General features: G+C 38.4%; 1 pseudogene; it reads left to right on the forward strand.

Moving 5' to 3' along the window:
* Positions 1-3,130: 3,130 nt before the first annotated feature.
* LOC101587626 lies at positions 3,131-3,724 on the forward strand (annotated as a pseudogene).
* The last annotated feature ends 19,198 nt before the right edge of the window (positions 3,725-22,922 follow it).

Here is a 22,922-nt window from a genome sequence, read left to right on the forward strand (position 1 = left end):
ATCACTGTGTAGACACACCTCATCTGATGGGCAACATTGGCTCAAGAATACCCATTGGCTTTGTCAAAATCTGGTCAGAGTTGTTTTTTAAGTCAGTATTTTCTATTTCTCCATCCTTTGCTGCTTCCAATTTTTCCAGCCTTTCTTGTTTCCTCCCTCCCTTTCTCATAGCCTTCTTAGATCTAGACCTTCATTATGGCTTGTCAACTCCCCAGGCTCTTTGTTTTCCTTCATCAACGTTTTCCCTAATAAATCTCTTTCAGATCCAGCTTCATCCTGGCATCTATTTCCTGGGTGATCCAGAAAAGTAAGTTAAAAAACCCAAAAGTTTAGTCCGCATAACTTATTTCTTAAGGCTTTCTCTAGAATCCAAACTTAGCTGCATTTCTTCCAATTCTCTTCTTCCCACTTTCTAACTGAATTTTTCTTTTGGGTGAGAGAAGGGCTAACCTTATTATTCTGTAAACGTTTAAATTTTATTGTTTATTTTTAAAACTCAATAATCTAGCTTACACCTTTCTTCTTGTTTTCAAAAGTCAAGACTTTGGAATCTCAAAAAACAAACATTCAAACCAAACAAATTGAACCAAAAATCTCTTTTTTCCCAAAGGAGAAAACTTTTGTTTTTATACTGTATGCTAAAAAATAGTCCATTCAGAAATTTAGTCAATCCCTTAGTTTAAAACTATAGTCATCCTCCTTTGTACACACAGTGAAATAAAACAAGGAAAAGCTGTAAGTGATTATTTACTGGCAAGGAAACTATAAACAATTGTGAGTAAAGGATACAACATAGAAGAAATAAGAAACATTATGTCATTTAAAAGCAAAATCACTCAAGTATAATTCAATATTACTTAGTGTCACAAGAATTTTATTCGCACTTAGGCACCAATCTCAGGGATTAAGGCACCTGGGAAAGATTTACATATTCTCTATGGATATAATTTAAAATAATTCAGTTGCACGGAACAAAAGATCAGACATACTTCTTTCTAACATCACACCTACTTCTTTAGAAGGCATAAAAACTTACCCTTTCAAAACCTGTGCGCTCTTGGACTATCTCAAACCCAACATAAGAACTGGGTCATGTGAGCCTGAGACCACAGATAGACCTGGTGTGTGTGCAAAGAAAAGCCACATTCTGATCTTGGAAGGGTGGACTTGCTGATGGTTGGGCCTGAATATACTGCAAAGTGCTTTTTTGGGGGGGTTGGGGCTGTAGAAACAGTGTTCTGAAAAATTAAGGCATTTCCTTTACATTGTGAAGTTTGGAAAATATTGAAGCTTTCTGTAAGAGAAAATGCTGTTTTAACAGTATTAGGTCAACATGCCAAGAACTCTTTAAGGGTCATAAATGACTAACAACAAGAATACAAAGACAAAAAAAAGCTTGAAAGGATGCAGAAAAAAAGAAATTCTCAGATGTTGCTGGTGAATTATAACGATTCTTAAGAAAACCTAACGTAAAAAATAATATGTGATCCAGATGTACCACTCCTGCTCTGGATATATTCCTGAAAGTATTTAAAGAAAATGGTCTGTATTGATACATGCCTATCCATGTGTATAGCAAGACTAGTCACAATAGTTAAGCTGTGGAAAGTCTAATTGAATGTCAACTGATGCATCAATAAATAGAATGTGACACATATTTATAGATTGTATAGAATATAGAATATTATTCAGACACAAAGAATAAAATTAAATATTGCATGGTTTCTTTTAGATGAGAAGCCTGAAACATGGATCACTAAATAAATAAAGGTGAGGTTAGAGGAAACTAAAAGGCACACTGTTGAAGACAGAAACAGGTTCACGGGGAGGGGAGGAGTAAAAGGAAGGGCAAGAAATGAGGTAGGAGATGATAAAGATGAGTCACATCCACATCACATTTCTCAAAATGAGCCTCACCATTTTATGTCACTAACTTTCTCTAATTAAAATCAAACAGGAAGATATGGGTTTCAAAAGTAGTATGCCTTTTGCTTTAGTTGGTTTACTTTTGTTTTCATTAGAAAATGGAACATGGATAGCAACTTTATCATAATGGAAATGGCAGCTTTACTTCAGCTACCAGCGGGCTGAAGGATTCCTAAGGTCAGAAGGTAACTGAAAACACAAGCATGCTTCTGGGCTGGGTCTGCTCTGGCTGTGCCCACTCTCCCTAACCCCTCCTAGGTTAGGGCTGGGATCTGACAGTGACTTGTTCGCCTGTGGTGGTGAAGATCAGTGGAGTGGCTTCATACCTGGGCGGTTGCATGATCCTGATGTGGGGATCTCAAGAGGGTGGCGGAGGTAGGGTGAGAATACCTGAGGAAGGAGCAGCGAGAGCCCTTGGCGGCAGTGGCGGAAAGTGATTGTTTCATCCAATGTTTAGGTTTTGACAGGAGATCTTATAAGGTGTCTTCTTAAGAAGCAGATTCCAGAAAAAAACAGTTCCACTGGCTTAGAAGCAAAGAATTTGGCTGAAAGAAATGCTCTTTTTGGTGGTTTATGGAAACAATAGAAGTGAAAATCTACAGAGTACATTTTGTTATTAAAACACACATTCCATTGTTGCATAGGTCCTGCTTTACCTTGATCTTAACCATCCAGCAGAAAAGCATAAAAACAAAATATAAGAAGTAAAGCTATGCTGTTATGTTGAGCTTTAGGGGACTCAGGTCAACAATTTCTAACATTGCCAGTCAAGCAGAAGACCCAGTACAATTATGGGCTACTGGACTATTTTAGAATATTTTGCTGAGTTTACACACTTATAATATTCAAATAACAGAACTTAACAAAAAAATTGGATATAGATGAATGTCCATTTTGTATCTGTGTATTCAAAGTGGTTAGGATAGATATAGAGTTACATTCTCTTAATGAATAGAGGGATTTGTTCTAATGGTGTTTGTAGACAGGATACCATGTCCCCATCTTGTACAGCAATTAACCACTGGAAGGAATGTATGCAATGTGTTAATTATTGAAACTGTCCTACCAATTTGATTTTAAAATGTCTCATTGCTATTTGTGTATCAATAAAATTATGGAAGAAAATAAAGATAATCATACACTGGGAACAAAATTTTAACCCCCCGCCCCACACACACACATCCCAACCATGGCCATACACACCATGGGAGCTGTGACTGATGGTGAATTCATAAGGAAGCAGCATCTCCTGATTGATGGACACAGTGCTGGACATGACTGCAGAATTAATTTTCTGATGGGAAGTTTCATTAAGTGGTGCAACTCTGGATCCCAAGAAGAGTGGTACAGGCAGTACCAACGGATGCTAAGTGCACCGTCCCAGTGTGAGTTTTCAGTGAACAAAACTTTGCTGGTGCATGACATGAATCTCAGGAAAATGGATATCTATGAGAAATTTACAAAGAAATAGAATGCAGCATTGCAGGAGCACAAGAAAAAATTACTGAGTGCAAAAAGCAAATTCTTCAAACCAAATGAATACGAGAAAATTGCCAAGAAAATGATGCTGTTGCAAAGGTAATCAGTATCATCCAGACAGGCATGAGACCGTAAAGGAACTACAGGCTTTGGGGAAGGAATTAGAGCACCTTTCACATATTAAAGAAAGCGTGGAAGATAAGCTGGAATCTCGATGGCAACACCATCTTCTTATCACCATCCATGAACTCAGCAAACACTGGAAAATGAAAAGCTCTCAGAAGTACAAGAGGCTCAAGAAACAAGCATAGAAGATTAAAGCTCCTAAGACATAGCAGGTTCATCGCTAACCTTGCCCAAGGATATTCAAAGAGCTACGTGATCTTAATGTGTTTGCAATTTGTTGTGCAGTTGAAATATTTAAAGTTTTGGCAGTAAGCACTTTGCTTTTAAATATTAATGCTCATCTCATTTCTTCACACAAAGGAAAATGACTTCAGTGTATTTTTATTGAAATAGATTTTTATTCTTAGAAGACAAAAAACAACACTCAACTACGTTTAATAAAATGTGTTTAAAGCTGGATGCTTGCGCTTCTTGGTAGTCCAGGCAGTCGTTAAGTGGTAATGTCAGTTGTTTTATTAAATAAGTTGGTGATTGAGAGAAGGTAGCATTTTTAGGATATGCATGAAAGAATTAGTCCATGCCTAGATGTTACTCCCACTTTTGAAAATAAAGCCCATGAATAGGCTTCAGAGGGACCGCAAGCCTGTAAAATGATGTGCAGAATGTTTATGGTGGGGAAATTCTTCACGATCCTAAGGATCATGGTGTGAGACTTAATTATGAGATGCAAAGGAAATCCCCAGTATTGTTTCCCATCTCTCTCTGGTACTTGAAGTATGTGATAACATGATTATTAAATGGCTTGTTGGAGTGTTTTCTTCATATATATATATATATATATATATATATTCATTTTTTGTTTATTTTTGGTGGTACTAGGGATTGATCTCAAGACCTTGTGCCTGCCATGCAAGCACTTATTCCACTGAGCTATCTCCACAGGCTCCTCTTTCTATGTTTTTAATAGAGAAAATATACTAATAAAATGAAGAGCTATTTGAGGTAGTCTGTTCAAGGAAAAAAAATCCCCATGCAATGCCACCAGGTCCCATTTACATTTCACAATCTAATGGTGATGAAATTTTTAGATTGCCATGACCAACAAGGAGGGGATAGCATATTGAAAATAAAACCCAAACCTTATATTTGGATTCATATATAGTCTTTTGTAAATTATGCACAGAGGCAACAATTTTTGAAAGCCTGGACCTTGTAAAAACTGAGAATTTAAAACAGAAAATTACTACTTTTCCATATGTAACTATCTATAAAATTACATATAATTTTATTTTATTTATTTATTTTGTATTTTTTTAGGGAAGGGTCTACAGGGTGTTCAGGGTCTCACTGCTAGATTGGACTCATAGTGATCCACCTGTTTACAACCTCCCAAGAGCTGGGATTATAAGCGAGCGCCACCACACCCAGTCTCGATTGCAGTCTCAGCACGCCCCAGGGGTGGGTCCAGCACAGCAGGCCCGGGGATCGAACCCCAAGCCTCTGTACCTGCTTGCAGGTGCTTTAATCTGCTGAGCTATTTGGCCAGCCTAACATATAATTTTAAAAGTTTCTTTTTAATATTGAAAGCTAAAGGTTGATATAGAGCTAGAGAGCACAGAGTTTACAGTATAAACTACAAAGTCTGAAGGAATCCTTTCACTGAGACAAAACAATTTCCCCACCATAGAGAGAAGAGGTGATGTTTCTTCTAGATGAGGAAAAAGCTCATGGGAGGAAAAGAGCATTCTAAATACCCAGGTTATTTTCTGCTTCCTGTTCCTGTCTTTGCCAAGGTTGAATCCCTGGACTATGTTGCAAGCAGGTGTGGTTGAGTATGTGACAGAAATCTCTGGATATGCTTGCATCAGAAAGCTCTTGGGTCTTGTGTTTTAATTTACATCTGAAATTACAGACCACAGCCTATATGGTTAAATGAACCACTCTCCATATTACTTTTAAAGGATGGAGAAATCTAAAAAGTAACAGGTAAGATTACTAGCAAGATAATTCTTTGTGATGGAAACCTCTCCACACTGTGTTGGATCAGCAGAGTACAGAACTTCACCCAATAAATGCCAGTAGCACTGCTCCCTCTGAGTTTAGAAAATGTATCCAGATATTGTAAAATAAACCCCAAGGGAGAAACCATTCCAAGTTAGAAGCCTTCTTCTTCAGTTACCAAAAGGGAAAGACACTGAGTACTGCAGAAAAAGAAGGGATAAGGGCACAGCAAAATTCCTCTGCCATTGTTTTGTTCTGTGCCAAGTCTTAGTTCAGTTTTTAGATTTTTGTCAGGAACTTGAAAGATGTCAAGTCTAGTGAATCTATTCATCTACATGGAGTCCATACAAAATTTTGGAAAGGAAAATTTTCTCAAACAGGAAATTTAGAAGGGCTTCAAATAGGTCTGGTGTTCTGGGATTAGTGAGGCTTTACAGAAGGCAGAGAGGAAGCTAGCTTCTCTTAATGGGCTCTTACCTGAGCTTCTGAGAAGCAGGGTAGTAATCCTAAAGTAAAACACACAGTTCAACCACCAGCAGTTTAAGCCCTAGAATGCAGTACAGCATCTAATACGTTAGACACTGGTAAAAGGTCAGGAAATAATATATTGAAATTAATTTGGCAAAACATTAGCTAATGCATTTTTAAAAACACAAAACTGCATACTGTAGATATTTGAATGAGAAAAATGCATCCAGTGAGTATATTGACAGATGTATCATGATGTGAGTACATTGACATTGACAGATAAATTATGATTTATTTGGGAATCTGATACCCAAATAAAAAAGATCAATACAAATTTGATTTGTGAGAGTCCTGAAAAAGGCAATAGGTTCATTGTCAGTGCCTTTGAGACCCTGGGTGGTAAATGTATCCAAATGAGGGCACAACTGGAATATTTTATTTAATTTGGCCGATTCCATACCCAGATAGACATAAATGACTTGGCAAGTATTCAAAGGTAAGCAGTGATCATGGACAAGGTGGCAAAATATTATCAAAAATTTCTCTAAGAGCCAGGAATCAATAAGATGTTATATGATCTTGTTAAGGACCGATTTATAGTGAATAGAACCATTAAAAGTGACATTGTTGGAGCCAGGGAGATGGCTCAGTAGAATAAGCGCTTCCCAAAACAGGTTAGTAGGACAGATACAATAATTAATACATGGCATATTGTTGTCTTTGTAGTAGTTACTCAGAGGACAAGATGTAGACATACCTTGTCTAAACAATATTAGTACAAAACTTTCTTCTCATTGAACTAAGAGAAAGTATCTATATATCTATCCTATCTTGTATATACATGTATTTTTTTCACTAAAAAATGGTTCTTTATTTATATCCCCCTTTTTTGTTTTGGTTTGTCAGAGATGGGTGTTCCATTGCTCTTAACGCATCATTAACTCTTGTCTGTTACTGGGCACGTCACCGCCTTTTCCCTCAAAACCTCACAAGTCTCTTACGCTTCCCTGATTTATCCTAATACCAAATCTAAAAGCAACTACCATTCTCTTTAATGTAACACAGTCCAGTACATCTATTTAATCTACATGAAATCTTGTTGGCTCTTCATTGAAATTCTGTGTGGTCCATTTTTTACTGTTACGCTATTCAGGGATGAAAGTAAACTATGAGATTATGTTTTCTTTAATTCTGATAAATCAGTTAATTGAGGTCAGGAAATTTATATAAGACCAAGTGGAGGAAGTATCTAATTGGTAAGCTGAAAATAGGAATTCCTTCTGCTGGGCAGGAGTGCTGTGGTTGTTCAGTGCCTGAGGATGGGCTGCCATGCTTTACAGATGGAGAATATTTCTAAGGAAATCATAGAGAATCCGATATATGTGCATGTGTATATATAGGCACAGTAGGGAAGTTAAAAGATCATTCAAGATTGACTAGTAGGTCTTATTTTATTTTATTTATTTATTTAGTATTTTAGGGAAGGGTCTACAAGGTGTTCAGGGTTTTACCACTAGATCGGACTCATAGTAATCCGCCTGTTTCCAGCCTCCCCAGAGCTGGGATTACAGGTGCGCGCCACCATGCCTATTCTCAATTGCCATCTCAGCACACCCTGGGGGCAGAGCCAGCACAGCAGGCCCAGGGATAGAACCCCTGGCCCCTGTACCTGCTTGCAGGAGCTTTAATCTGCTGAGCTATTTGGCCAGCCCTGACTGGTAGGTTTTAAAAAGAAGCTACTTTGACAGAATGACACTATTGCTTTATCCTTAATTTCTTCTGTTGTCTTTACAGAAATGACAAGCAGCAGTTTCCAAGTGATGATAATGTTTGGAACACCAAGCTGTGTCACTCTGATCTAGCCTCAGAGGTTGAAGGAGCCAAAGACCCAGAAAATGCTGATATTCTACCGCCTTAAAATTCCATCATATTCAGAGATGGTTATATTATCGTGACTGAAAAGTGAAATGTAAGTTTGCAATTTCAGAATAAAAAGAGTTCTTCCATTCCTTAATGGCAGGTGTTCACCGTAGGTTTACATGTAATAGGGGACTTATAATCTGTGTTTTTAAATTAGTAAACTTTGAGCTCTTAGATTCTAACTTCTTTTTCTTAATTGTTAAAATCTATTTATTTATGTATTTGCTACAGGTTCTCACTATGCAGCTGGGACTCAGTGATCATCCTGTCTCAGATTCCCAAATGCTGGGATTGTAGGTGTGCACCACCACCCTTGGTTTTGGGGCCAGGAGCTATAAGCATGTGGTACCGGGGATTGAACCCACCCTTGAGCTTGCCACGCAGGTGCTTAGACCCGAACTATCCCCCCCACCATCAGGTCCCATTTCTCACATCTGTATTATGAGAGAAGAGAAAGTTCTATGGAAGGGTTACGTGATTTAAAAAATAGGTTTCTATTTTGCTACAGACAGTATTTTCCTTCTACGTGTCCAGTTTAGAATGGAAGAGTGTCAGCATTTGTCAGGTGATTTTTGTTTTTGATTAGTGTTTTATTTTTAATATTTTGACAACAATTTTAAAGAAGATGGAAACCAGAGTAAAGTTACCTCATGATGAGACTTCTAAATTCTCTGCAGTATTTCAGTCCTTTAGCTAGACTACCTCTCCCATGAGAATGAAGTTGAAGTAGATGGTACAGTGTGATGAATATAAAGTAGTTGATTAGAGGTAATGAAAATATAGAATGCTCTTGATTAGAGACAGTTGAGATAATTTCCTTTCTCTCCCAATCCCTGTTCACATTGCTATAGCACCTATATTTTTCTCATTTATCAATGATCGTTCTAGCATGTGGAATCCAATGAACTTATTCTAACTGTTGAACTCAATGCTCAGGTAGGGTTTCTGATTCTGTAGCTCCTGGCAATTATAATACATTATTAAAACCATGGCCATTAAAAATAAAGATTTCTTTTACAAGAATAAAATTGTATAACTTCAAGGTACTCTAGAAACTGACTAATTAAATGCCTTAAATGACAATCGGAGGAATAGAAAAAATTTCCTATGGCACAGCTTCCTGGCCCTAAAATCTGTGTCTTTCTTCTGGGTCCAAAGTTGTCCTGTCTCTGCTTTGGCATGTTGAATGGCAGGAATCACTGCTGCAAAGCATCTGACTCGAAATGTGATTCATGAAATGAAGAACATTAGCTGTCTATTTATCTAACGAGATATATTTGAAAGAATAGGGCTATGTAGGTGAGGTGGATCACAGGGCCCTTTTTCCACATGAAGATGTACACACTCAAGTTGACATTGTAATGAAAAAAATTTTTTTTTAATTTAGAATCAATTAATAACTAATGTGCATATTAGGACCACATGAGACCATTCAGCTCATCTGTTAAACCCACTCAGTCTTGGCTGACTACACCAGAGCTAACCTGAGCCAGCTTGGTGTCACCACATCCAGATGCACACCCTGTACGTTGTAGCAATGAGTGATGACCAACACTATTACTCACTTACTTCAAGGACTTTCTGCCTGGCAACGAGAGATGAATGAAGCTCCCAATAAAACTGACTACACTTTTAAGTCTTTGGACTTCCTGCTTGCAAACCTATATAAACTAAGCCCAAAGTCATCTCTGGGCTGTAGCTTTGGGTGTGATTCCCCCATCAGCCTGCTGGTATAATAAGACTGATTGCTTTCCAGCTGCTTGGTGCAGTGTTTTTCCATTTGCTTCAGTACTGGTTCTGTAACAACATCATTCCAATCCTATTTCATTACTCATTTTTGATATAGCCGATCATCCTAAAACACAATAGGCCATTTTCTCTGTGGCGCCTGCTTTCTGCTCAGCATGAAATGATGCGATGCTTAGCAAGTTGGTGGAAATATCAAAATCCCCAAATTTGGCTTCCTTTACATGTTGTATTCTTTAAAATTCAGTTGAGGACTAAGTGTAAATGGGGACAGACGAGTATAGAGATAATACTGAAAGAATAATGGTAGAAAGAAAATAGCCTGAATCTGTCTCAAAGTTCAGAATAAGTTCAATCTGTTTCTCTGGCATATGCTTTCACTTGGGACCATACTGAAGGGTGGGAAATTTCAAAATTACACAACATGTTTTCCTATTGTACTTGGAGAAATGTCTAGTGTTTTTTTCTTTTTCCACTTATGGAATTAGTCTAGTTGTGTTTCTGGGATGCAATCACACAGCTAAGAATTAAAACACTAGAGCCTTCCTCCCTACTCAGAGATGCTACGCTACTAATTGAGAAACAATATGAATAGCATGCATTAAATACATGCAGATCATGATTATTGTAACTGCAATAAAATGTGTATTTAACTTTTCAAATCTTTAAATGAAGAATCCCTGTTGAAGAAGTCTTATCAGTAACTTTTGATAAGACAATATTAATAACTCTTGTGATGTTGTACAATACAATTGATCTTTCCACCATGTTTTAAGATGAGATCCCCAAAATTGTTCAAATGTTGAGTTTTAAGAGTATCCTTGTATGTTATCAGTTAGTTCATGGTTAAGAGTTCTAGGCACCTTCAAAAGGTCAAGGCATGAGTAGTGGATTGGGCCTTTCAACTTCATCCCCAAACTTGAAGGGAAAGGGGGGGATTAAGTTTAAGTTGGTTACCAATAGACAATGATTTGATCATTCATGCTTATGTTTTTAAGATTCCTTGTGAGCCAAAAAGACTGGGTTTGGATGGGTATCCTAAGAACTGAACCTGGAGAAGTTCATGGAGCATGGCACAGCTAAAGAAGGCATGGGAACACTGCAGCCCTTCCCCATACCTTTCCCTGTGGGTTTCTTTATCTGGCTGTTCATCTCCACCATTAGTAATATCATTTATAATAAAACAGGAAAGGTAAGCATTTCCCTGGGTTTTAGGACACACTGGCTAATTAATTGTACCCAATTGGTGGGACTTGGAACTCTGATTCCCAGCTGGTAGGTCAGAAGCTGGAGGCCCCAACTAGTGACTGCGTCTGAATTTGGGGCCTTCTTGGGCAGACTGAAACCCACCTGTGGAATGTTAGCTGTTTCCAAGTGAAGGATGTGCAACTAAATTCAGGTAGAGGTCCAAAAGCTGGTTTCCACTACAGGGCTGCTCACTGGAGGGAAAGCATCTCCTGCGTCTTCCCTCCTGCAAAGGTCAGAGGTGCAACCTGTGCCAGGAGAACACAAAGCGAGCTGGAGGTTTGGGAGAGTTTGGTTTGGTCCTTTTTGTTTTTGTTTTCATTTCCTACACAACTAACTCTACAGAGGCAATGTTTGGATAAGAATTGTACACTAGAGCACTATTTAGTAATAATCCTAGTAGTTATGTAAGGTCTAGAAAGGTAAACTGATATTCTGATATATACTGTGTTCTATTAGGAATACAACTGAAAAGTATGTCTGTAAAAATGAGAATACTGACTTTCACTGACAGTACATGAGAGAGCAAGATATGAAACTATCTAGTCAATATTATGCTTTGGTTGATGGATTTATAGATTAACCACCAGCAAAGTCAAACAGCAACATTAGATGTGCTTATTTATTTTTAAAGATTGTCATTATTTAATGGATCCTCAGAGAACTGGCTATTAAACAGCTGATTAATGACCAAATTAACAACTAGAAAATGGTTAAATCCTTTAAATTTAAAAACAGAAACTGTATGATGAATTCCATCATCTGTTTTTATGAGTAATCATATTTTGGATGGGGACTTCGACTATGTTTCTTTCAATTTTTAATTTTTTTTTTAATTTGGTACTGGGCTGCAACATCATGTAATTCAGTGGTGTCCCAAATTTTTCTGATCAAGGAGATTATGGGGCCACAAATGAAAGTGATTGATGATGTAGACTGTGCCTAAGGAGAGTCACATGGGAAGAAAACATTCTCTCAGGCTTTCACAGACAGCAAATTGGTCAAGCAATGGCTGTGACTCATCCACATGGCTGACACTGACAAAGGATCTATAAAATGCTGTTCACGGTTTCAGGGTAAATCCTGAGGGGATTTGACTGACCTTGTCAGATACAAAAGTTACATTTCTTGTTATATAGGTTTAGTTTTATCTTGGTCTTAAACATCCAGCAGACAAGTACAAAAACAACGTATAAAAAGTAAGGCCATATTAATAGGCTGAGCTGTAAAAGGCTCAAGTCAACAACTTCTAACATTGCCAGTCATGCGGATACCCTACTACTATTATGGACTACTGGACTATATTGGATTACTTTGCTGAATTCATGTGCCTACAATATATGAATGGCGATGGAATACCCATCTCTGACAAAAATACACAAAAAAGAGGGTATAAATGAAGAACCATTTTGTAGTGAATATATATATATATATATATATATATATATATATATATGTGTGTGTGTGTGTGTGTGTGTGTGTGTGTATAATAGTTAGCATAGATATACAACTACTTTCACTTAGTTCAATGAGAAGAAAGTTTTGAACTTATAGTGTTCAGAGAAGATATCATGTCTGCATCTTGTACTATGAATAACTACTACAAAGACAATAACATGAAATGTATTAATTATTGAAACTGTCCTACTAACCTGTTTTGAAACTGTCTCATTGCTACTTCTTTCTCAATAAAATCAACATAAAAATAAAAATATTGGTGAATGAGACTAGAAAAAAACATTTAGTACAGGGTCTCACTACACAGCTTGGATTCATAGTGATCCTCCTGTCTCAGCCTCCCCAGCACTGGGATTACAGGCTTGTGCCACCACATTCAGTTTTGGGGCTGGCATGATGCATTGGATTCTGGGGGGTGCACAGCATGCCCATACTGGGGATCCAACTCTGGTCCTTGCGCTTGTCAGGCAGGTGCTTTGAGTGCTGAGCTATCTCCCCAGCCTTTAACTGTATTCCTTTATATATTATTTGTGACTGTTTTTGTATTATAGTGGTAGGGTGGTAGAGTTGTAACAGAAACCAAGCATCCCCTCCTCCCAGTCTAAAATATTTATAACCTTCAATTTTATTACAATCCTTTGTTTGCCTCTGCTTTAGAAATTTGGCTTAATATTTTGTATAAAAGTATATTTCACATGAGTCTAAAGGGATGAAGCATATGAGTTGACAAATATTTATCTCTCCTTATGATGCTTATTCTAGACTGTCCTCTTATAGAGGGCAAAGTGTGGGTGCCTTGAAACAATCATTTATTTCCCATAATTTACTGGTATGATAGTCAAGAAAGATTTTTCAGGAATGTCATTTGTGGTGATTCTTGTATGTGACCTTGCTATGCTTATTTAAACAAAGAGAAAGAACAAGAGCAAATGAGAATAACCAAATCTTCATTAGCGAACTATTGTGAGGAAGCCAAAGATGGGAAGAGAAGACACATAGTAGAGGCAGAGTTCCTTCTATGACTACGTTGAATGGACAGTAGAATACAGGACTGCGAATATCTGAGAAGAATGAGAAGTTAAAATGTGTTAGGTATTTTATGCTTAGCATTTTTCAGTGCACAATCCACTAGGTTACAAATCTCACAATTTAGGTTGTAAATGATCACTTAGATCTTTACCTTCTGATACAAGTAGGAATTAAAGTGTATGTGTACGGTTTCACATGAATTTTCATTCCATAAAAATTTTAGGCTAAAGAGATCAATTGGCTTTCTGCTCACAAAATCCCTTTATGGTTATACAAAAAAGAAAAAGTATATTAAGAAACTAATATTACATAGCACAAGTAATACGAAAAAAAAATGCTAAATTCCCTGGATTCTTAGTAAGGAAGATATTAAGGGAAATGAGTAAGGAATAGAATTTTATTTTTCTTGGCTGCTTTGTAATTTAAGTTGTTTTCCCTATTCTTGGGGGAGAAAATGGGTGAAAATTTAATCTCAAAAGATCAAGTTTGAACTGGGCAGTGGTGAACAGCAATAATTCACACCCCAACCTCTCCCCAATCATCAGTTGACATGATTGAAATGACTTCTTGCAAGAGAAAGTCTTAAAAGTTTAGGGTTAGGAAAATTTAAACCTGATGTTTCACACTCCATCCAACTCCTCCCTCATCTGTCGCAACACTTGACTTTTCCTCTGCATCTGTGCCCACGGGTTGCTGGACCATTGGCACTGCGGTTCCTGGCCAGCACTCCTAGGATTATGAGGCCCAAGATGGTCATGTCCAAAACTGAGCTCACCCCACCCCTTCTTCCCTTGCCCTGAGTTGCTCTTTCTCTCTCTCTGGGCTTCCTTATTTCTGTCAAAAATTGCATCGTCCTCCAGTCACACCAGCACAAAGCCTCAGAGTGAATCCTGCCAATCCCTTCTCCCAGTGCTCTCTGTTCCTCTTTTATTATGTCTTTTACATTTGTCTCCTTTTCTGGCACTTTCTCCTGTATTCTATTGCCCCCACTGCCCGCTCAAAACTCTCTGCAAGCATAGTGTACACCACACAGTCAGACACAGATGTCCCCTGCCAGCTCCGATTCCTCCTAACTGGGTGGCGTGGCCCAATCTAAAGGTCTTAGCCTTGATTACATCATCTTATTTCATTCCTAATGTAGGATTCATGGTGCTCACCCACAGTTGTTAGGAGGATAATGTATACAAAATACTTAACCTGTATCTGCCACATTTATATTTCTATTGTGTATAAAATTTTATTTTCTCAAATAATGTTCTTCAAATTATAGTGTTTAGGTTCCACAAAGTCAGAAACTATTTCACTTCTAATTAGTAAGGGGGCATATTAATAATTCTGTGTGGACCAAAGAAATAATCTTGGTCTGTGCAGTGGAGATCAGGGTATAATCATTGTGCAGAGAGATTTCTGCACATACTTCCATATTCTTGGTGGGTGTGCCAAGAATGCGAGGCTCCAGCTGTTTGATCCATGTGCTAAAGGTGTGCTTGGGGGAGGCAACCTTGAGGAATGAGGTGGTGATGCCTTCAAGGGCAACAACTTACTCTTTCCTGAGACCATGGCAGAGTCCCCAAGCAACATGTTCCAGTACAGGCACAGACATCTGTGTGTGGCAATGCCCCACTGGGACTGAGGACAAGGAAAATGGCATAATTGAGTTGACAATCATGAGGTTTGTTCTGCTGTGATTCATAGATTCTTTTGTCTCTGACACAGGGATCTTGCGTCTCCCATCAGACCCAATGAATCATGACATCTTCATCCCCATAAGTTCTCACCATGACTACTCTCTGGTTAGGACAAAATTCTCCCTTCCTCATGAGTTAGATATCAAGCCTATCGTGGCATACAAAACACATATAAGTATCTTGCATAAATACATTTGTCTCAATTATTTGTGTAACCAGAAACCTGCTTGATATGTGTAATGATTTTGGGTATTATACACTGCTTATTAAGTATCAGATACCATTCCTAGTGTTTAGCATTCATCAATTCATTTAATACAACAACTTTTTAAGTTATGAGTTACTCTTATTACCCATATTTTAGTTTTACCATAGAAAAAACTAAAGCACAAGAATATTGTTATTTGCTGAAAGTCATATACTAATTTACTCATTCATTTTATTTTTATTTTAGGGAAGGATCTATAGGGTGTTCAGGGTCTCATTACTAGATCAGACTCATAGTAATCTGCCTGTTTACAGCCTCCCAAGAGCTGGAATTACAGGCACATACCACCACACCCAGTCTCAATTGCTGTCTCAGTGCACCCAGGGGGCAGGGTTGGCACGGCAAGGTCCAAGGATTGAACTCCCGGCACCTGCACCTGCTTGCAGTCTCTTTAATCTGCTGAGTTACTTGGCCAGTGCAATTTACTCATTCTGAATTAATATACAGTTAGTCTGGCCCTACAGGCAATTTGAAAATTAAAAATAAGCATCATTTCCCAGACCGCTTGCAATGAAAATGCAGGCATATCATGGCAGTATAGGCCTACAGCTTTGTTTAATACGCAGACAAGGTGCATGGGAGTATCTGCTCTGCCTGAGTGTGGCACACTCAGTAAACAGACTGTCCTTCCTGAAGCACAGAAACATTCATCTCACCCACTCAGAAAAAGAACCCAATTGATGTCCAGAGCTCAGCAATCCAAGTGGGGGCTGACCTGGAGCAACAGATGAGGAGGAACTCTGTAGAAAGAGAAAGGTGAGAGAGTCTTTGTTACTCCTTACTGTGAGGTGAGAATGGTGAAAAAGAGACTGCTATCCTTCCTCCAGCATCCTATGTGGCACCTTTCCATTTAGGGTGCTTGGTTTCATATTTTCCACTTCAGTTCAACTCATGGATTCAACTGTGCCCCTCCCCCAGCCTAACTCCTATGTTGAAGTCCTAATCTCTGCTACCTCAGGATGTGACCTTATTTTGAAACAGGTTATGGCAGGTGTAATTAAAGGTGAGGTCATGGGCCTTTATGCAGTACTTCAGGACAAGTGGAAATTCGGACACATGTGGACCCACATGAGAGTGCTGCTCTGAAGCTGAAGACAGAGACTGGGTCATGAAGCAAAAGCCAGTCGGAGCCAAAGAAAGGAGGGAGCCAAGCCAGCAGGTGCTGGTGAAAGTGCTCTTGCTTATCTTCACAGGGAGCATAGCTCTGCAAACGCAGCAAAGAAGACTGTTTCCAGAATGGTGAGATGATAAACTTCTGTTGTGTAAGCCACTCCATTCATGGTAGTTTGTTCCCACAGCCCTAGTAAGCTAATGCATATACAGAGAGTCTCTGAGACGAACAGAGGAGGTGGTGCATGGAAAGTTGGTAAGGGGCTGGAGCCATTACTCCCAACAGCAGCTGAAGGTTACGGTGAAGGATGGGGACAGAGAGTAGAGAGCAGCAGGGCGCTGGCAGGTGAAAGTCAGGTGACACAAATTGGGACCTCAGGCAGCACTTTCACTTATCCCCTTGCTTCCAATAGCAATGAGAAGAGGAGAGTAGATCTGGAGATGAGTTCTGAATATGCTATGGGGAAGGTAAAGAGTACAGGGAGTCATTTCCCTGTTGTTAAAAATTTGTCTTTCTCTAAGGGAGTGGAATCCTCCACAGCCATTAGAAGGCAGAGGGCTCACTGATCTGTCCTAACCAGCCTGGGACAGATTTACTTTGCCAACCTTTCCACCCTAACCCAGTTTCTTAGTGTGCTGGGTTTTCACAGCCAACCCACACCCTCTCAGCTGCACCTAATCCAATTTTGGAGCAAATCATAACCACACTTGCAATGTTAGGAAGAGTAAGTGTCTTCACAATTCTATGCCAAGGGGTGAAGAATGTGTGCCAGCTGTTTTCTACATCTGAGGAGCTTTTCATTTTGTGAGTTTCCAAGTGTCTAATGGACATCTGAATTGGTTAGCATTCTAATATCAAGATTAGTTGGGATTTTTAAGTTGTAATCAGAAAATAAATTCAATCAAGTTTATGATCTGAGAATCATTCCAGGCTTCTCTCTTGGGAGCTAATATCTTTGTGGCAATGAGGAAGGTAGCCCAGAGTGATTCAGGAGGAGGTTGTCCTCTGGGGAAATACAGAGAAGGTTGGTGAAGTGTCGTTCAATACTATTACAGACTGAGCTACACTTGACTGGAGGGAAGCACCCGTCAACTTGGTCTGCTGTATAGAGCACACAGTTAGTTTTTGTTTTGTTATTCGATTTTTTCTAAAATAAACTGCAAGTTGCTATCATTCTCTCCTACAGTGTTCAGCTAGCCCAAGACAAACATGAGTGCAACCTTAAAACCCACTGAATTAAAACAATTAAAAAGGAAGACTTGTGCTAATGTTGATTGGAGAAATTTTTTATGTTATCTTATACCTGAGCAATTACTTTAAAGATAACATATAGTATATTAACTACCATTACTGTATTATTTTGTTATGAAATTTTATTTTATCATTTTTCCAAGAAAAAAGAATTGACCTCCTTGTCACAAGGCTGCCAGATGAAAGATTAACTACTGAGTAGACGTTGAATTTTAAACAACAAATAATTTTTTACTATGGGTATTTCCCAAACATCGCATGGACCTTTCATATAGTAAACAATTATATGTTACTAATTTGAATTTAAATGTAACTGGCTGTCCTTCCTTTTTATTTACTATGCATGGCAATAATTTTCTGCTAATGTTTGACTTTTTCTATTTCTGTCATCCTGTTCTTCTAATTGAATTAGATGTTACTTGACATTTTTTCTTTTCTTTTTCTTTCTTTTTTTCTGTTAGCAAAGAAGTTTTTTTTTTCACTTGTCCTAGAACTGTATTTTTCAAAACATTCTTCCTGATCATTGAATTAAACCACTTGATTATTGGTTAAAATGCCACCTAAGGCATGGTCAATAATTAGATTCTCAAACACTCCTAGAGAAACATATGCACTGTAAGATGTGGAAGAAATGGCACAAAAGATTTGACCTCAGTTAAAGTCTGATACGAGTGTCCTTTCTCATTATGTAATATATTATCTTAAGCATGATTATCAACCAAATTAGGTACTGGAGAAATACAGTACTGAGATTTAATAGAATGGAGAGACTGTGAGAATTTTTAGTGTAAAATAATGGTATTTATGCCTAATGCATTTATAAAAATTGTCAAAATATGTGCCTATATTTAATTAAACTTGTTAGAAAAATAAATTGTAGTTTTTATTTTAATACAGTGGTTGACAAACTTAATTCTTTCCACAATCCTGATCAGGAGCCAAACTGGATGAGTGCTGAGTCTAATTCAGTAGGCAGGTTCAACATTGACTTTATGGGGAAATTTGATTTGGTTCTCATGGAAATAATTTGAATTTAACTCATCCTATGACCTGGAAAAGATGACCATGCTGTTTTCATGTGGAAAGGATGCCCAGGTCATGTTTCCCAAGTAGAAACAAGTTAGCCAAAGCTTCTGCTTGCAAATTAATTTGTTCACAAACAAAAGCATTCCTGAACTGAGGTACCACTGTAGTTTGTTGTCCAGCTGCCTGTGCATCGGCTTGCTCTTTGCTAGTACTGACCTACAATGACCTGTCATTTGCAGTAGCTTTATTTTGAAGTTTTCAAAATACACAGCAGATATAGAGTTAGCTTGGAATAACAAGGAAACCAAAACTGTTTTGTTCACTTTAGTTTTATATAGTTTGACAAAATGTATTGCAGTATAATTATACTAGCAGATGTATCATGTAAGTTTTTAAAACTCTGTGAAGTAAACTATTTTCTAGATTTAAAGACTGTCTCTAAATTTGCTTTCTCATGTGGAATATAAAATGATGATAATATTACTTCATAGCTTTAAAGGAATTCACCTAAATTCTGTGTATGAAGAAGTTGAAATTACTGCTTAACATACATACATAGCAAAGAACTTATTAGTGTGAGCTGCCATTGCTATTATGATTATTATTAAAACATGAGTTAATTATGAAATGGTTAAACTTCCAAAATCTATGTAAACAGGTAGTCATATCTGGAGCAGTTCTACTGTGTTTGAGTTCTGGGGCTACTGTGGAAAGACCTCATCTAAAATCAAAGCAGATACTTTTGCAAAAGGGAAGGGGACCCCTCCAAAGAGATGGAAAGGAGAGAGGCAAGGAGAAGAGCCTGAAAACAGAATTACAGAAGTGTTACAAGCCAGCACACAACAGGAAATGTAAACATTAAGTACTGTAAACATGTACTATATAAAAAATAGAAATAGAAAAAAAATGTTACAGTGTGTGATGGATTAATTATTGGGCAACTTGTAACACCCAGCTGAACTAAGTCAACATGGTTCTGGGTGTGGAAGGCCTACCCGAAGATTGTTGCTGACAGCATAAAAGAACTGGTGGGGAAGATGGTGTGCTATTGCTGGAGAAGCTTGCTGTGCTGGTCTTCCAGATAAGAACTTAGCTATTATCATCATCAGAGAAGGTCGGGTTCTCACTGTCCCTGAGGATGGCTTTGCTTCTCTTCAGGGGAGCTCTAATCTTTACTTTAAAAAAAATTATGTATTTGGTACAGGTTCTCACTACGGAGCTCAGACTCATAGTGATACTGCTGTTTTTAGCCTCCTCATCACTGGAATTACATGTGTACACCACCATACCTGGGTTTGGTTGCTGACTTGGTGGGCCTGGGGTGGAGCTGGCAGGTGTGCAGTACTGGTATTGAACCTGGGTCCTTGTACTTGCCAGGCAGGTGTTTATATCTCTAAGCTATCTCCCTGGCCCTGGTCCTTACTTTGAGTCTCACTCCTTAGCTCCAGCGCAGATCTCAGCCTGGTGGCACAGATCCTGTCCCTACTGGTGCAGACTTTCTAGCTTCTGCCACTGGCCTTTGGGCCTTCCCAGTGCAGATCTTTGGTACAGACTTGCATGAGACTTCTTCGTGTCCTTCAGGGCTCCAGCTAGGCTCATGCAGAGCATTGCCCTAAGATTCAGGCTCTCAGCTGGATTCTTTGGATCTCTAATGCATAGACAGATATTTTCATTCCTTTTTATTTGAGTTTTTGGTGAATATTATAAAATAATACTATGAATTATATGTCCTGAACTAGACGCATTCCCTTGCAAACCCTAACCCTACAACACAGTGCTGTGAGTTTGATGAAAAGTCATAGTATAAATCTTCCTTGCCTTTGCCGAGACCTACAGAGAATTTTAAAGCCTTACCAAAAGTGTTTGTGTGTGTATTATCTATTTTTGACAAGTCGCAGGTGGGACTTCTTTGACTTAGTAAATACAAGGCATGAAACTAGTAAGCAATTTAACCAAAGTCTAACACATTGTGAGTTGAAGCCCAGTGTGACTAAAACATCATGAAAGAGGGATTACCAGAACTTGAGAGCGGCAGCTGGGTTGGTCAGCTGGTCACTTTCCTTTATTATCTGTATTTTGCTTTTCCAGAACCCCAGCTGAACAGCGGAAGTACCAGAGCTTATCCACTGTAGCAGGCTTTGGTACTCCTTCTTCCTTCACCTGTAGACTGCCAAAGAAACTATGTCTCGAACTCTTAGTCTTACTTATGAATTGTCAAATACCTTGAAAGGAAGAACAGAGCTAAATGCTGCACCCATGTCTATGAAATTTCTAGGAAAATAGCTAAATCCTTGATGCTTTAGAATATTTTTAGCAAATTTTAATTTTACACTATGCTATTCAGATATCGATGGCCAGGCACAGTGGCATATGCCTGTAGCTCCAGCATTTGAGAGACTGAGGCGGGAGGATCACTTGAGTTCAATAGTTGAAGAAAACCTTGGGCAATATAGGAAGACTTCTGTCATAAACAAACTAACCCAAGCCCTTCCAAATCTCTACTTGTTCTTAGTAAGGAGCTTTATACAAAATAAGAAAGCCCATAAACAAAGGCAGAAGGATATTTCCCGTCCTTTTAACTAGTAATCTTCAGCTCTGAGTAAGTCTTTCTTCTCCCTTCTAGTTTTTCATTTTTCATATTTCAGCTGATATGTATCTAGTACCAATAAACTAATTTCTTTGCCCAAAACATTTAGAATTTTACATTTGTATATTTCAAGACAAATATTACTGCCTTTTAAGTTTCCTCTCAGGCAGTGCCTGAAAGAAATGATCCCTATAATACATTACCACTTTTTGTAGATGAAAACATTTTGACTGAGTCCCATGATTAATATGGTTAAGCTGTTGAAGGTGTCTAATTGTGGTCCGTAGGTGAATATAATCAAAACAGCATTCAAATGTTGATCATCTAATTCTTTTGAAGAATTTAGGAATTCGCCTTTATGAACTATGATAAGATTATTCAGTGACTTTCCATTTTACTCGCCAGCTTTCTTACGGATTCTGACATTTCCCCAGTGCTCCTCCATGAGGAAAAAGGGGGAACTGTGACAGTTGATGATTCCTGAAAGACCTTCTATTCTCAGTACAGAGTAAGAAAAAGATGTTTATTGCAGAAATACAGGAACTCATGTCCATGAGGTAAGCAGACTTTTCTCCTTGCCACTTACAAGAAGGCAAGGAAATGATAAATCATTTCCTGCTTAAGAAGCTGAGCATCTGAGGCTACAGTGGAGTATGATTAACTGATCAAAAACAAGGAAGCATGTCAAGGTCATTGTTAAAAATGATAATAAAAACTTTACTAAACATAGAGGAGTATTTATTTCGATGATTCAAAAGCATCTCATGGGACACAAAGTAACTAGATCCATGGAGACAGAAAAGATGAAGATAGGGTTAGATATGACCCTGGAAACAGAGGGCAGTAGAGAAAGGTCATGGCTTCTCCTTTTCATCAGTCCTCTAATCTCCTATCAGTCTCTGGTTGGCGAAACTGAGCAAGAAATTAAGAGAGTTTGGGAAATAAGTGTATGTAACAGTCAGAGTTTATGGGTTTAAAGAAAGTGTAAGGGATGGATCTAAGGACAAAGATGCAATAGCACATGTCAGTGAAAAGAAAAATGCTATGCATTTATATAGAAAAGTATGTGCTAATAATTCCAGAAATTTTATTTGAGCGACAGACTTTTAAAGAAAAAAAATTAAATGTCACTAGACAGTGAGTATCTCAGCTATGTTTCTCATTGCTGAAACAAAATATCTGATATCTAAAGTTAAGGGAGAAAAGGTTTACTTAGCTCACAGTTTGTAGAGCTTTCAGTCACTAATCGGCGGCTCCAAGGCAGGGTAGTACTTGGCAGAGGGACAACATTTAGTTCATGGCTGCCAAGAAGACACAAAGAAGTGTGTGTGTGTGTGTGTGTGTGTGTGAGAGAGAGAGAGAGAGAGAGAGAGAGAGAGACAGAGAGACAGAGAGACAGAGAGACAGAGAGACAGAGAGACAGAGAGAGAGACAGAGACAGAGAGACAGAGAGACAGAGAGACAGAGACAGAGAGACAGAGACAGAGACAGAGACAGAGAAAAGAGAAAGGAAGGGAAGGGAAGGGAAGGGAAGAGAGAGAAGAAAGGAAAAGAGAGAAGAAAGGAGAGGAGAGGAGAGGAGAGGAGAGGAGA

The sequence above is a fragment of the Octodon degus genome, unplaced genomic scaffold (assembly GCF_000260255.1).
Source record: "Octodon degus isolate 3935 unplaced genomic scaffold, OctDeg1.0 scaffold00142, whole genome shotgun sequence".
Lineage (NCBI taxonomy): Eukaryota > Metazoa > Chordata > Mammalia > Rodentia > Octodontidae > Octodon > Octodon degus.